Raw genomic sequence first — 17506 nt, forward strand, 5'->3', positions numbered from 1 at the left:
ATGGAAGGGGTAAATATATCAAAAAAAGGTATGATGAAGGACAAATATAAACCTTTTCTAAGAGTATTGAGGTAAATACGACTCTTTTCCGTTTCGATTTTCTGCAATTATAGTGACTTTGCACCTTGATTCCACCAGCTACTAAGACAATACGAGGTCGTTTGGTACAAAGACTAATAACGCAAGGATTAGTAATGTATGGATTAGTAATGCACAAATTATTTTTTAGGAAAAAAAGTCTGAAATATATCCGAACTTTGACCGAAATTGTGGTATCAATCCCAAAATTTGGGCACTGCCTTGCCTTTGATAGAAACAATCACCCTCATGGTTCTAAAATCATGAATGTCATTCATTAACAGAATTGATACCCTAGACCTGATAGATCCATCAACACTTGTTTCCAACCATTCATAAAGACCTTTACTTCTCCTATCCTCCATGTTAGTATGGTTTAACAACCTTGGAGGTATATATGTTGGTTTAGAATTTTCAACAGAGGGGTTAAACTATTTGGGGGTAGGGAGCGCATTTATTGTTTAGGAGGAGTAGCGGTTTTATTAAATGAAGAAGATATGATTGTGGAACTATGGAGTCTTAGACCACTCCCGGGAGTAGCCAAGATATGACCATGATTAAATGCATGTTTCTCCACTACCAAGGTTTGTTCCTGGATCCTAGCTAAGCTAACAGCCTTGTGTCACGAACATAGACTTCAATTAATCATTCTTTGCGGCACTCGACAACTTATTCACGAATCTTTCATGATCTTGTAAGCTCAAGTAAGCCTTTTCAAACTTAGATCGCTAAGAAAATGAAGAAAGACACAAGAGAATTTATCATGAGGCTTTTGTATTGCTTTGGAAGATTTCTTACACTTGTTTGGTTGAGTTACAAATGAATGTCTCTCTATTTATACTACACACCTTGGAGCTGGTAACACCTCAAAATTTTGAAAAAGAAATAAAAGGAATTTTTGGGCTACAGATTGTGTCTACGAGTCCCCATCTATGAACCGTAGAAAGAATGAAAATAATTTTTCAAAAACAAGTCCTAGTACCTCTTTTACGGTTCACCAAGACGTCTCGTCGCTCCTTGAACAAGTCGTAGATAGGTTCCATAAGTGGGTCCCAGACTTAGCAAAATTTTGAGGGTCAAGATTGGTTTCTACTGTTGGTGTCTACGGGTCGTAGGAAGACCTACGAGCCATAGAATAGTCCCATAAAAGTTGGTCCAATTTCTGAACATTTCTACGGTTGACCAATACGGTCCGTAGAAAGACCCATGAACCATAGGTCCAAACCGTAGAGGGAGGGTCGACTGTTATTTTAAAGGGGATTTTGGGTATTTTCCTAATTATTTTAAACCAATACCATGTCGTTTTTTCTACTACCCTAAGCCCTATATAAAGCTTTTAGGCCCCAAATTACCCACTTCCAATTCATTCTCCTAAGTTCCCTAAACTTGACCAAATTCACAATCTCCAAAATCTCTCAAGACTAAGGAAGGAGAAGAAGAGCTAGGGTTCATCCAAGTCTCCAATCCTTCATTATTTTTGGGCTTCTAGCATCCAGGTATGTGTGTATTCACCCAAAGAGTCCTTTCCTCCATGGGGTCCCCAAGATTTCAATTTCCCAACTCAAGTTTCAATTGATCAAGTTAGGGTTTTGATGTGCCATGAGCTTATTCGACTCCCAAAACAAAGGATTAGTACAAGAAGTTGAGCATGTTTATGTGGATATGATGGTTCTTTTGCTAATATGAAGGAAAAATACTTTGAACCAAGTGATAGAAGGAAAGAGTTAAAAGTGAAGTGTGATAGACTTGACGGAAGGCTATACAAGTTGTGGTGATTTGTATGGGTCGTGAAGCTGCTCGTGGAAGTGGCCTTGAAGAAAGAAAGTTCATGGATGGTGATATGAGACCATAGACGGGCCGTGGTGTTTTGTACAGGCCGTACAGGAGCTCGTGAAGAAACTGCAGTTGAAGTTGACGAAACTTGTCTAAGTGTTGGTTCACGAGAGGCATTGACGGGCCATGAAAAGCCTCATGGACCATTTATCCAACTCGTGAACAGTGTCGATTGTTATGTTCTCCTACGTTGGGTAGAACTCTTTTCTAAGACTATTTTAATTACTTAGGATTTATTTTTTATATCATCATTGATATTCATAGACAAGTTCTTATCGGAGAAACGATAGTTTCCCTTTTGATACACTCGTTTGGATATTTTGATTGTTGGTTTGATCTTGATTTTGTGTTCTTAATCAAGAAGCTTTGGTTTTCAATTTTTGTAAGTACTTTGTTATGCTTCCATTAATGTCTAACTCTTTGTTTCGTTGAGAATATAAGTAGCTAAGCACCACAACTAGGGTTATGGGAACCATGAGTAAAACACAACGATAAAAATCAAGGGCGGATAACTTTTGATTGATATTAGTGTCACGACCCAAGTATACCCTAGACGTGACATGGTGTATAAGACCCTGAGAGGCCCTACACAAGCCACTTAGCATACATCATACAAGATAATAGAAAACCAAAAGAGTTAAAAAATAGCATTGTTTATCAAAGAGTTTGACAAAAGTAACAGAAGTCTAACATTAGTCTCAAAGTCATCTATTACACCATAAAGAAGTGATTGGGACGTAACCCATACATAACATACAAAATTTGAAATGAAAATACATAAAATCAATAAAAGAGTCTCGGTCCTCGGAACATGAGGATTCACCAATCTTCAATATCTCAAAGAGATCACTAGCCACAAGTATGAGAAGTAGGACCATCGAAACCTACATTAGTGAAACAATGTAGGAGAAAGTATGCATTGGTACATGGAATGTACCAAGTATGATAGCAATGCATAAGAGTTATGAAATCATGCTAAAAGGAACTTTTATGACATGCAATGACCAAGCTAAATCATAAAATAACATGTTAGAAAATATATGTCATAATCATGGTCAATTCAAGCTAAACATCTTTAAAACACCTTTGAGATACTTTTGAAAAGTAACCTTAGTTCATTATTGTGGATGATTTACCTTAACCGTCATAGACCATGTGAGCTATAACATGGAATCTGGTGTCTATCCCACACCGAAAAGAGATGTTCTTACTTACCAAGGTAAGAACCATAAATTACTTCTAGCTTAGGTGGATCCACTAGCTAATATTTATCTAAGACAAACCTATGGTGGCACATAGTTATGGGATAGGGAGATTTCTACTAGAAATCCGGCCTCAACTATGGGAGAGCTTCCATCTCAATATCCTCTCGGTGCTAACCATAAATCTCACGGAATAGTCATTAATCTTAACTTATCTTATTATCCATGGAAGGCCACATCAAGTAGCCAATTCAAGCTAGAATTCATTAGAATAGCTCCTTAATTAATATCGATTCATCTTAGGTGAGAAAACCATTCAACCTTATGAATCATTTACGTGAGAAAATCCTTTCACAATCATGTTATGAGTAGTATGTGAGAAATCATTTCACAACATGCTTTGCTCTCAAACCAACCTAAAATCATTTTCATCAATTTGATAAAGAAACATACATATCTTCATAAATTCATCTTTCATAGTTCAAAAGCTTCATCATATGATCAAAATCTAGAAATCATGGATCATGCATGGGTTCAAGTGAATTCAACTTAAAAACTTGTAATTATCTCAATTCATGCATAAAAAGATATAAAACAATCAATTAGATCATAATTAAAAAAGAACCCATAAGATTGAATAAAACCCTAACTTCAATTGGAGATTCTAACTTGCAAAATTGGAGAATTTAGGAACCCTATGGAGGAAAGGACTCCATAGGTGAATACTTCATACCTTGATGTTAAAAGCCCACAATCAATGGTGAATTTGGAGACTTGATCGTGAAACCCTAGACTTCTTCTTCAAGCTTTAGAGACAGAAATATTTGGGAAGAACTTTGCTCATCTTTTGAGAATTTAGGAGAATGAGTTCAATTGGGTTATTTGGGGGTTAAAATGTTTATATTGGGCATATGATAGAAAGTAAAATGATATAGTATTGGGTTAGAATAATTAGGAAAATACCCAAAAGCCCTTAAAATAAAATTGTCAAGCCTCACCTACGCTCCGTAGGTCCTACTACGGACCGTCTTGATCGACCGTAGGTAGGGTTCAGAGACTTGAATTTAGACCATCCATCGACGGGGCCCATGTATGGTTGGTAGGTCTACCTACAGACCATACATGGCCACCATAGGTCCTAAAATTTTTCCCAAAACCTCTTCTTCATTTCCCTTATACCTACAGATGCCATCTATGGTCAGTAGATGCTTCTACCAACCATAAGTGGGAGCCGTAGGTCAAACCTGCAACCCAAAACTGCATTTTTCAATTTGTTTCAAATCTGAGGTGTTACAATTAACATATGTTGTTCTAGTTTAATATTAAACACCTTCTAATGGGTGCACACATTAGAACATGTCTGCATTCAATACTTGTTCGAGAGAAAAATATATGATTAGGAAAATCTAGAAACGATTCTCACAACTTGTTGTTAGGACTTGAGCTCGAGAGAGGATAGTCTTCTTAACAAGTACGCAAGGGTTAAAATCCAAAACACTCTAAGACCGAGAGGAGATGAGTGATATTCATCTAAAAGGACTGAAAAGTGGTTAGGTGTACATAGCTTCCTATATAAATATGCATTTTATCAAGAAATTATTATTTGTGTAAGTTTCGAGTTGTGATTGAATGTCAAGGGGAACACAATCCTAGTCTTAATCGATAATCAATATTTTGGAACTGTCATTTGTTACTATTGATACTTAGTTTTTAACTGCAATTGGTTGCTTGGATACAATAACAACCCAATATTTACTTTATGCAATTCAAATTTTGGAAATATCAACCGCAATTGAACATAAGAACTAGTAGGATTATTTCTACAGTAATTCCCTATGGGATCGACCTCAACTCTTGTTGAGTTCTGTAATTGACATCAACTGTTTATACTTCTTAATTGAGGTGTAAGTTTGTACGTATCAAATTTTGGCGCAATTCAACTTTGTGGGTTCCATCCAATTATGATTGATTATTGTTGATTAAGTCTTCTAATGCATGATTTTAATGATAATCCATGGTATTTAGTTGAAATTACATTGACCCATGCCTAAATTGTATTTTTTAACTATGAACCTGTGATGACATGTGAACTATGAAATTGTGAGATATGCATGTTTTTATGAAGTAATTGTAAATGATTTGGGGATGCTTTGAAAGGAAAGTATTAATGTTATTGTGAAAGATTTCTCACATGTTATGATGATCATGATTGTGAAAGGTATTTCTTTCAAAAGAATTCACATTAGTGAAAGCTTTTCTCATCCATGTTTAAAAAACCGAAAACCCCCTTAAGAATCCTAAACTTTAAACCCTAAACCGTAGGACTTAAGCTCCTATACTCTAAACCTTAAGGCCCAAATCCTAAACCCTAAATAAACCCTAAACCGTAGGGCCTAAACCTTAAGGGCTATACCCAACCCTATACATTAGGGCTTAAACCATAAATCGTAAACCCTAAAACTTAGGACCTAAACCCTAAACCTTAAGGCCTAAAATATTAACCCTAAGCCCTAAGAAATCCTAAGAAACCCTAAACCCTAAAAACACCCTAAGAAACCCTAAACCCTTAAAAACCCCTAAAACCCCTAAACCTAAAAAGCCTTAAAAACACCCTAAAGTAAAATATAAGAAAAAACCCTAAACCTAATGAAACCAAAGCCCTAAACCCTACCTAAAAAACTCTTAACTTTAAACCCTAAAAAAACCCTAAAAATTTATGTTTAAGGAGCTATTCTATGTTTTGATCTCGAAAATGTGGATTGGTATTGATCACTGCCTTTCCCTATGTTAAAAATGATATTTGAATTTTTATTTATTCCGTTGGGATTTAGACTTAGCACCGAGAGGGAATTGAGGTGGAGGCTCAAATAGTGTAGTCTCTAGTAGAAACCTCTAGTCCCTCACTTCGTGTCCCCGTAGGATTGTCTTAAATGACCTAGCTAGTGGATCCACTTTAGTGAATGATGATATGTACGGATCCTACCTTGGCAAGTAGGTTCCCCTTCTTTCGGTATGAGAAATATATCGGATTCCATGTTATAGCTCTCATGGTCTTATTGTCGGTTAAAGTTAATATCCCACAAAATGATTATGTCTTCTTTAAAGCTTTTCTTATGTCCTTTATGTTAATGTACTTGACTATGTTTTCATGATTTTAATGTCATTACTTCTATAAATTTTTCAATATGATCATGCCTACTCATTTTTTGTCATTCATGCTATCATGCCTATGTTTATGCATATTGTCTCATACTTAGTACATTCCATATACTAATGCATACTTGTGCCTACATTATCTCATGAATGTAGGGTCTGACGTTCCTACCTTGCACACTCGTGGCTAGTTGATTTTATTGGCTTTGAAGATTGGTTAGTCCTCATGATCCGAGGACCGAGATGTTTTTATAGTTTTATGTCATTTCTAGTTTCAGACTTTGTATGTGATGTATGGGTTACATCCCAATCACTTTCCTTATGATGTACTAGATGGCTTATTGAGACATGTGATTAGACTTCCGCTTTGTCAATTTCTTATATGCAACAAAACTATGATTTTGAACTATTCAATTATATCGTGTATGATGTATGCTCAGTTGCTTCTTAGGGTCATATACGCCATGTCACACCTAGGAAATACTTTGGGTCGTGATAGGGCTAAAGTGTAAATAAAAATTGCTACACAAGTCTCTACATATTTACAAATAGGCCCATCTTCTAGAACTCTCTACAAGTCTAAAGTTTTCTAAGTCCTTCCAAGAAATCTTCTTGAGTATTTTAGAGTCTTCTCCAAACCTCTCCAAGACTCTAGATTCTTCCCACTACGGCTAACTCACTTATGCTTTAATTCATGCCTAAGTGGTATGACAAAGTGACGGGTCATGACATTCTCCCCCACCTGATGTTGCAACGATCACGGCGCATTGTTGCTGCATGAACAATCAAATCTTGCCTTCTAGCATGCGCGATTAGTAGTATACATTGACTCGATCAATGCCCTTGTGATAATCTTCAGACATCACGTCTTTATTCTCTTCTAGAACTTTCTCTATACATGGTGGAAAATTCCCTTTAACACTATTTTCTTTAGTCATACTCGCAATGAGGGTTACAAACGTTGACTTATTCTTCTTAAGGCCCATCACGAACTGCATGGCCGATATTTGAGCTTTTCCTTCTGTCTTTGGTACCTTAATCAGGGGAACCATACATGATCATTCTTGCTCCATAACCAAGAGTCGTTGGAGGTTGGCAGGTTGATTATCATGTGACACTTCTGGAAGAACTCTTGCTCGAGAATTATGTCAAAGATAACGAAAGAGCGACAATAAAGTTGGTTTTACCTTGCTCCATAACCAAGAGTCGTTGGAGGTTGGCAGGTTGATTAGCATGATGCTTACTCAATGAGCGACTCCACACACGGGAGACGGCGGTGCTTTGACCATCTTGAGGAGGGTGTTACTTGGACTGTAACTCGACCCTAGCTTTTTTTTTTGTGGTCTTGGTCATGACGTTGGCCTCTACACTTGTGTCACCCATAGCACGAGTCAGTCATCCATTGAACATCATATCTACATATTATGTGTCGTATTCCTTTGACTTTTCTGTTTGCTTTGCGATAACTTCGTATAGTCCAATCCGGCCCAACTGCATCATGTCTGAACCTTGCCTTGGTTTTTATGCCTCTTTCTCCTTCCATTCCCGTAATATGGCACCAAAGTTCTTCAGTTCAGGGCATCTTGCAAAGTCATGCGGCCCACTTCATATGTAGCAATCATTTCCCTTTGTAGTTTGTGTCTTTCGGTCAGTATCACTTTGACATCCAAACTTCTTGCCATCGGACTTATATGTGTCATGATTCTTGGGATGTGGTTGTTGCTCCTTTCTTTTGCCGTGATCTCCCTCACTTTGATCATGACTACCACTAATCTCTTTTTCTCTTCCTCTGTTACGCTTGTCAAGCTTAAAGTTTGTCAAAGCTTTAACATGCGTGATGGCTTCATCAATAGTCCTAACTTGTCTGCGCTCCAATTCTATCTTGGTCCAATTTTGCAGTTCATCCATGAAGTGGAACAACATATCTTTATCCGTAAGGATGGGAATCTGAAGCGTGAGGGTCGTGAAGTCCTTCACATATGCTCGTATGTTGCATGTCTGCTTTAACTCCCTAAATTTGCGTTTTGCCTCATAGATGACGTTGTTGGGGAAGAAAGCCTTCTTGAACTCTTCTCAGAATTGCTCTCAAATGTTGATGGTGCAAAGCCCCTTCCATGTCTTGGACTCTTTACGCCTCCACCATAGCATGACCATCTCAAAGAGGTACAACACGCCATTTTTTATCTTGTTTCATCGCTCTTCACCCTATTGCACTTGAAGTAATTCTCCAAATGCCACGGGAAATTTTCCACCTCTTGCATGTCACGAGTGCCTTTGAACATTTGTGGCTTGGAAGGCTCAACCCTGGCCTCCCTATCGTTGTCGAACGACGCAGATCCTCCAACTTACATGCCCTCTTTGAGTGCTTGTCTCGGATCTCATGCTTTCAATTGTGCTTAATTCATCCATGAGCCGGCACTCCATGGAAGTGATGGCTTCATTCATCTCATACTCGGCATGTTGGCGTCCCTCCAATTCCTTGTGGATGTTGTCATTCTATTCAATGTTGAAGTCGTCGAGAGTCTTAAACTTGATATTGTCCTCGTTCAAGTGCTTACCTAAGATCTCCAATGCTTGTCTTGTCGTGTCAACCCTTGTAATCCACTCTACTTCGAGCATGACGTAAATGGGGTCCTCACCACGTTCATCGTCACTCGCTTTAGTGGTCAAAAGGGACTAAGATTTCAACATTTCGCTTGGTGTAGGGTCAAGTAACAATTCCTCTTTACTCTTACGGTGATTCCTTCCCTTTCGATTCTTATTTCCATCATCTTGCCTGATGTTGGTGGTGCTAGTAGTGTTGATGTCTCCCTCGTTTGTCATTCCCTTAGTATCAATCTTTACTCTGATACCACTTTGTCACAGACTTAGACTTCAACTAAACGTTCCGTGTGGCACTCAACAACTTACTCACGAATCTTTCACGATCTTGTAAGCTCAAGTAAACCTTTTCAAACTTAGATCGCTAAGAGAATGAAGAAAGACACAAGATAATTTATAAGGAAGACTTTTGTATTGCTTTGGAAGATTGCTTACACTTTCTTGGTTGAGTTACAAATGAATGCTCATTTATTTATACTACCTACCTAGGGGCTAAAGTGTAAATAAAATTGATACACAAGTCCCTACGTATTTACAAATAGGCCCATCTTCTAGAACTCTCTACAAATCTAAAGTTTTCTAAGGTCTTCCAAGAAATCTTTTAAGTATTCGAGATTCTTCTTCAAACCTCTCCAAGAGTCTAGATTCTTCCTACTAAGGCTAACTCACTTATGTGAACTTATGTTTTAATTTCATGCCCAAGTGGTATGACAAAGTGGCGGTCGTGACACTTGGCTAAGGTCCTAGGACACTATATTTTCATTGTCAATCCAATCTCTCAGGTTTCAAATATTCGATGAAGTTACTGATCACATAGTCTTCAAAAAGCTATACTCCAGAGAGTAATTCATCAAAAAAGAACTACATATTCTTAAACAGAACTCACTTCACTACAAGAAAAATGTGGATTACATGGGGATTTTCCTGGGGATTGTATACAAAAATTCGCAGGAAACTCTATCAAGAAAATTCGATGCTAAAACCTTCGTAGGTAATTATTTTTTGCGAATTTCAAAATCTCCAAGTAATTTACCTAGGATTTAAATGTCGCATGTAAATTACTTGGGAATTATTTTCCTGCAAAAAATACTAAAAGTATCTCAATTTTTTTTGGTAAAAATTAACCAAAAATGAATTTTCTTACAATTTTTTCGCAACTAAAGCCGCATGAAGTTATTCTAATAATTTTTTACGAAATTTCTTTGTAAACAATATTAATTATTTTGTTCACCCTTCATCCCCCCCCCCCCCCCCACCCCAATTAATTGCTAACAGTGGCCTACAACTTAATCCCTACACACTTCCCACCCGTGCTCTTTTTTTTGGTTAAATTAATTGCTTCTTGAAATTATATTCTATCAATGTTCTTAGTCATAACTCATAGTATTATAAATGCTAAATTTTTTGTGTCTTCTTTCATTGTGGTACAAAAGTTACTATTGACATTACACCAAATTTTGGTGTCTACCTCCGAGTTGATTAATTTTTAAAGCTAAATTTAATTAAATTAATAGATTACTTAAAATAAAATTTAGATATTCATAGATTACACTAAAAGTACTATAAATTCATCTCATATTAATATGGTAATGAAATATATCTTAAAATATGGCCTATAGTTTATATAATTTAACTCTTAAAAGATGAAGCATGTTAACCATTTATATATTTAAAATATCACTACAACCCAACATATCATGAAAATTTTATGCTTACATTTTTTATGAGATAATATTCATAACTAAGCATATTAAACGTAGAAAAAATTAATACACAAAGTTCTTATAAATAAATAATTGAAAATATAAATATATTAGTAAGTTTAAAGTGCAAGGAAGTTATAATCAATAATCCCTCTGTCCCTAATTACTTGTCCACTTTTTTTTTTTAGTTGACCCTAATTACTTGTCCATTTTGACAAATCAAGAAAGAATTATTTTTTTACTTATTATACCCTCAATTAATTACTTTGAAAAAGGTATAACTTTTTGAAAATCTTATGTTTTTAATTCATCCACTTCATAATTAATAGGGGTAAAATGGTAAACTCACTATGTCAATCATTATTTTCTTAATAAATGTGTCAATTAAAAAATGGAATAGTAATTAGGGACAGAGGGAGTAATTAATAGTATATCTCATTAGGTATTTGTGGTATTTAAAATTTAAATTTATCTTTTAATAATTATATTTTAACGTAGTTAAATATATATTTGCAAATAAATATCATTTAATAAATAACTAATTATAGAGAAATTATATCATTTAAATGCTTGTAAACAAAAGATATATCAATTGGATATACAAGTAAAAATTATTTCTATTTCACTGTATATAATTCTATCAACGAGAGGATAATTAGACTTCACGTTAATAATGTATATAATCAAATATTTTCTCTACTTAAATATAGTGCTTGACTTATTCAATAATACACACTTTAATATAAACTAATATTAAATCAAAATTTATTATATTCATGATAGTTATATTCTATTGGATAATAACTAGCCATATAATTTTAATGCTTTGTATCTTTCAAGTAAAAAAAACAAAATAAAAAAAGGCATCATTGGTTTAGAAAGATTAAATATTAATTATATATAAGTTAAAAAAAAAATTGATTGTGGCATTTGTGGTAATGATCCAACACCGTATTAAATTAATATTACTGTATAATAATTTACTTAACCTAAAAAGTAGAATAAATATTTGACAATAAAATTCATTTTAATGTCATCGTCATTTTTTATATTATCATAATTTTTAATTTTTGTAAATATATTTTTAAGGAAATACTCCTCGAAGACTCCAATTCAAAAAATCATTAGGTTTGAAGAAAATATTTCTAGTTAAATTATATCAAAAACAAATTCAAGTATGCTTATTTCCAAGTAAATCCCTCAAAAAATCTTCAAATCAAATTCACAACAATAAATCCCCAAGTAATTCTACAAGTAAATTTTTTAAAGTAAATCCCCAACAAAATTCATTGAAACATGAATCCCTAGGTAATATCACATATTAAAAAAAAATCTAGATAATTTCGAAGTAATTATTCCTAGCTAAATTTTCAAATAAGTTTATCTAGGAATTTTTTTGCAAACAGATAAAAGAAATGTCTTTTTTCATTACTTGCGAATTTACCTATGAAAATGATACTTGCAAATTATTTACCCCAAATAATTCCCTAGGAAATAATTGTGTAAATGGCGCCAGATTTACCTATCAATTTTTTTAGGAAAATATTTTTTACATGTACAAAAATCTAGAATTTAGAAATTTCATATTTTCTCATGAAAATTGATAGAAAATTTCTGCAGAAATAATCTCAAGTAAAATTTGCATGTAATTTATAGTTTTCTAGTAGTACTTGTTTCAAGTCTTTGTAGTCTCTATAAGGTTATCAAACAATTCTGACCCAAACATAGCATATAAGAATCCAAGTTGGTCATTCTCTTGTCAATCAATGTTTCATATATAGGGCTTTGCCATTCATCTTGCAAGAAGCTGATTTTACTCTAGAACCTTCCTGTGTGTCATCAAAATCAAAGAACTGTTTTATACAAAATCGATCCTTTAGTCCTTCACAACAATTTTTTGTAAATGTTGAACTGTAATCAGAATAAATAAAAGAAAAATATAATTTTTATTAATGAATCTTGTGATTACAATTCTATTATTCTCTTGATTCTTCTCCCCTAAACTTCTCCATGATTAGAGGGCTTTCAACAAGATTTAAGGGTTTTTAGTAGCGTATTCTCGGATTGTTGGATAATATAGACCTCCTTGAGATGTGTTTGATCACTAAAAATGTCGAAAAGCACTTCGTCGTTTCAAGTCAATCTCCCGGAAAACTCTATTGACCACTCCTTCGAAGAACTATGTTGGTGGTGTTGTAGCTTTCTCCAATCCTTGCAGAATGCTCGTTGAAGTCTTTTTCAAATACCCTTGAATGTAGGGGTGTCAAATGAGCGGGTTGGGTTGAAATTGGAGATAATAAAATGGGTTGAGATAGAAATCGGGTTGGGTCTTGACCCGCCCAATTTTACTTTGGGCTCAAATGGGTTGGGTTCAAATGGGCTAAAAAAAGGGTTGGGTCTTGACCAGCCCAATTTGACCCGATTAATCTCAATAATTTTAACATACTGATATTTAACTTTTATAATCACAATTCGAATTTCCGCTCAAGATTTTTTTTTAAAAAAGTAACAAATGGATAGATAAATCCTAAAGATGTTAAATATATAATAATTTATACCTTTAATATAGGAACATATCGTAGTAAAGAGTTTTAAAACGGATTGAAATTGGAGATTGAATTGGACTCAATTGAAAATTCTCTTAAAATGGGTTAGACTTGAATGGCTTGAGATTCAACCCAATTCAAATTATCTTGAGCCCAATCCTTAAAATTATGGGCGGGTTACCTATGTTTGGGTTCATTTTTGACACCCCTATTTGAATGTCAAGTCTATCCCCTATTTATAGTTGTAGGAGGTGGACAAGATTGTTTATGATTGGCTAAAAAATGTCATTTTGATACTTGGCGGATTGTGATTTGTTCTTGAATTTGACTGGAACTACCAGGCCTTTTGGACACATGGCGTCACCTTGTTGGTCTTGGATGCCTAGTCATTTGATATGTGGCATGTGTTTGGGCTTCAATGTGAAAAAGACCTTGGACTTGAATTTTAATAAAAATAGACTTATTTATTTGTATAGTCCAATTTAAATAAATATGAATTTAATTCAAATTTCGTATAAATTTAATTCAATAAAATTTATGTGTCTATTGTGCCTCACCATCAAATCTTGAGGATTCAATCTGATAACCACGAGTGGGAAATTGGTATTATTCATGCCTAACAGGAACAAATGTTGGAGTTCTATCCCTAACTGCCACTCCAGATGATTGTGCTTCTCCTTCTAGGGCTACATTACTCATTAACATCCTCTTGATCTCATCTATTGTCTGCGCGACCATGACATCCATCATCTGTCGTAGATCCAAGACAGGATTGACTACATTATACATGGATCTTTTGAGATTGTGACTTCTTTATGCAATTTTTGCATCTTTGTGTTATGATCTTCCATTTCTATGGTTCGAGAAAAGGCTTGCTCTAATACTGGTGATGCGAATCACTGAAATTCACAGTGCAATTATGAAAAGATTGAATGTTCTTAAAGGGTAAATTTAAAAAAATTACCCTATAACAGTTCACCTGACCACAAAAGCTATGGAGGAACTTAGAGGGAAAAAAAGAGTTATATTGATTCTTCAAATCTAAAAAGTGATTGCAATTGCTGCTAGTTTCAACTAACAAAGGAGAAAACAGAGTTTGAGGTCTTGGAATCACGTGCACAACGCATACATGACTAGACTAATTTCCTAAGGAGTTGTTTGGTTTGAATTCAAGTTATAATGAGATTAGTTATGATGAAATAAATTATGTTAAGATTATTTTTTATTAAGTGTTTGATTTGTTGTATTCAAAATAATAAAATTTTAAGAACTGTTTATTTGTTTACATAAATATCCTTCATGAATGTGAAAAGTGATGTATAAAATGAGTTTAAAAGGATATTTTTGTCATTTAGTTATTTTATCTTGAGATAAGTTATCCCGAAATTACTATACCACCCAAGTGAGTGATAACTTATCCCGGTACTAATTATTAATCCCAAGATAAGTTATTCCGGATTTGCCAACCAACCTATAAAACAAGTGGCACTATCATTTAATTTCATGACTATTTGGTGTTATCCTTCACCCCTAACTAATTTCCACACTAACATGCCAACTTATCATGTGCTTATAACTAATCAGCTAATCAATCACCTAATCTTCATAACAAAATAAGCAATAGGGAAATAAGGTATATATCAGACAAGCATATGAATATTTAAGTGTATCGGAAAAAAAAATAGTATATACAATCTCACTTAAAGTAGGAATAGGAAAAAAAATATTATATAGAATCATGCCTGAAAAAGAATTATAATGTAGTGTCCTAGTTGGAAAAGAAGTCTAATGTAATATCTAAAAATAGGGTCACAATATAATAATATATATACACAATTTAATAAGATTTTTCTCCAATATTTTCTCACATGGTATCGGAGCCTCTACGATCTTGATAGAGAATAAAAAAAAAGCTTTTGCAGCCGGCAGGCGAGTATAACTTATATAGCTATCCATCAAGCCAATGATTATGTTAGCAAAAACTGGGGCAATACTATGTGCAAGAAAAGTAATCATGCCGAGAAGAACTAATTGAGAATCATCTGGGACAAAGAAAGTAGCACCATGCATCATACCGGCGTCTACTTTCTCATGTCTGATTTGTGTAGCACCATGCATCTTTCCGTCGACTATTTTTTCATATCCAATTGGCGTAGCAATGTGCATCTTTGTAGTGACTACTGTTTTAGATCTGATTTGTGTAGCACTGTGCATCTTTTCGGTGACTATTTTTTCATATTTGATTTGCATAGCGTCATGCATCTTTTCGGTGACTACTTTCTCATATCTAATTTGTGTAGCTTCGTGTATCTTTACAAACTACTTTTTCATATATGATTTTCGTAGTATGTGTTTCTTTTCGGTAACTCCTCAGATATGACTTACATATTTTAATTTTTTGTCGATGTTGTGCAAAATTCAATACCACCTCATGGTCCAGCAACCTCTGGCGACCGAAGCTCAACCAGCGTCGCCGATCGAATCCCTCACATGTGGCTAGATTTAGAGTTTCAAAAATCGTAGCGGTGTGTAAGTCTGTCCGACCAATTTTTCAATGAATTTCTTGCTCAATATTGACTAGTCTCTTCATTTTATGATGTTTCAAGCACTTTCCAACGATCATTGCATTGTTTCTAGCATTTTTGAGTTTTCCAATATTGTTATCTCTCTGTTTTAGATTTACTTTTTTCAATATAAGGGTATACCCAGATATTTAGGTTGGATTACACTGATATTTTCTCTCTCATGGCTAAAATAATAGATGTCCATCTTTTCTATTTATAGTTGTCGTTTATCATTGGTCTTTTAATCAGTTAGACATTAAGAATATTTTTCTCCAATCTCTCTATGATGATCTTGAGGAAGTTCATATGAAGTAACCACCTAATTTTACTGCTCAAGGAGAGTCTAGTAGCTTGTATATCAATTGTTCAAGTCACTCTATGATCTGAAATATTCTTCTCGAAAATCTTACCAACATTCTTCACATAAGAAAAACAAACTGAGGAAATAGTTTGCAGATCATCCATTGTAAAAGATTTTTTATAATTCTTTTCCATTGTTCGAAGTGAAGAATGTTTGATCATATATGTGTAGATGGCGCAACTCAACCATCTCACAAATGATATCCAATACTAATACTCGTCCTTTAACTCCTTGAACTGTCAAAGTTTCAAAAGATTAACTGAGAGTGACAATATATCTTCAACAGTCTGAAAAGCAAGATAATGGCTAATTCTTGTCCTCAATGTTGAGGAATACACATTTACCCGTTTAAAAAAAAACTTTGTGGGAAAGATAATTGGTTAGAGTGTATTAAAGTCCAACATTGGTTGGGGAATGAACTGATAGTCTGCTGATATGGACTTGGGGAAATCCTCCCCTAATAAGCTAACTTTTAGGGTTAAGTTAGATTTAGGCGCCATATTTTTACATGGTATCAGAGTCAGGTCTTTTTTCATTTGGATTTTGGTACATGCTCTAGTTAAGCCTCGGCGTGAAGGAAGGTGTTAAACTTCTCGAGCTTAGTTTGGGAAGTTCAACACAATCATTCATGGGTTCAACATGACTCATAGTGGAGATGATCATTATGTGTCGTATCAATATTCTGCATCAAATCCACTATTTCATGAGAAAATTAAGCACATTGAAAATGATTGTATCTTTGTCAAAGAAAAGATACTTTCGAGAGATATTGTTAAAAAGATTGTGAAGTCGATTCATCAGCTTAAAAATATATTCACCGATCATCGTATTAATTACATTTGTAACAAGCTAAGTACATATGACTTGTATGCACCAACTTGAAGGGGAGTTTCAGAATAGGAAGAGGAATAAGAGCAAGAATAGTATATACAATCTCACTTAGAATAAGAATGTGAATAAGAATAGAAATAGTATATAGAATTCTACTTGAAAAGAGATTGTAATGTAGTGTCCTAGTTGGAAAAGGAGTCTAATGTAAGTGTGTATAAATAGGGTCTCAATGTAATAATGTAGATACACAATTCAATAATGTTCTTCTCCAATACTTTCTCTCAAGTGTGAATATAAGCCAAGAACTAAAAAAATCCAAGGGGTTTGACCCCAGTACGACTATGCCTCAATCTCAAACATATAATGCTCAAATATGTTCAAGTTCATAGATGGCATAATACATATATTGGACTCTAAACTTGACTTCAAATTTTAACTTTAATCTCCAACTTTCATAGTGCACAAACAAACACTTTAACTATCCAACTTTTAAATAAATAAACACACGATTTTTGCAGCCAAAGAGCGTGAAATGCAAACGATACAACATATATTAGTGAGCCACTCATGGCTGCCAACTAATTAAATATTTTACACGTCGATTTTAGAACTAAAAAAAATCAAAATTAATTTT

This window comes from Solanum verrucosum, unplaced genomic scaffold, assembly GCF_900185275.1.
Source record: "Solanum verrucosum unplaced genomic scaffold, falcon-dt-bn FXZP01000069.1, whole genome shotgun sequence".
Lineage (NCBI taxonomy): Eukaryota > Viridiplantae > Streptophyta > Magnoliopsida > Solanales > Solanaceae > Solanum > Solanum verrucosum.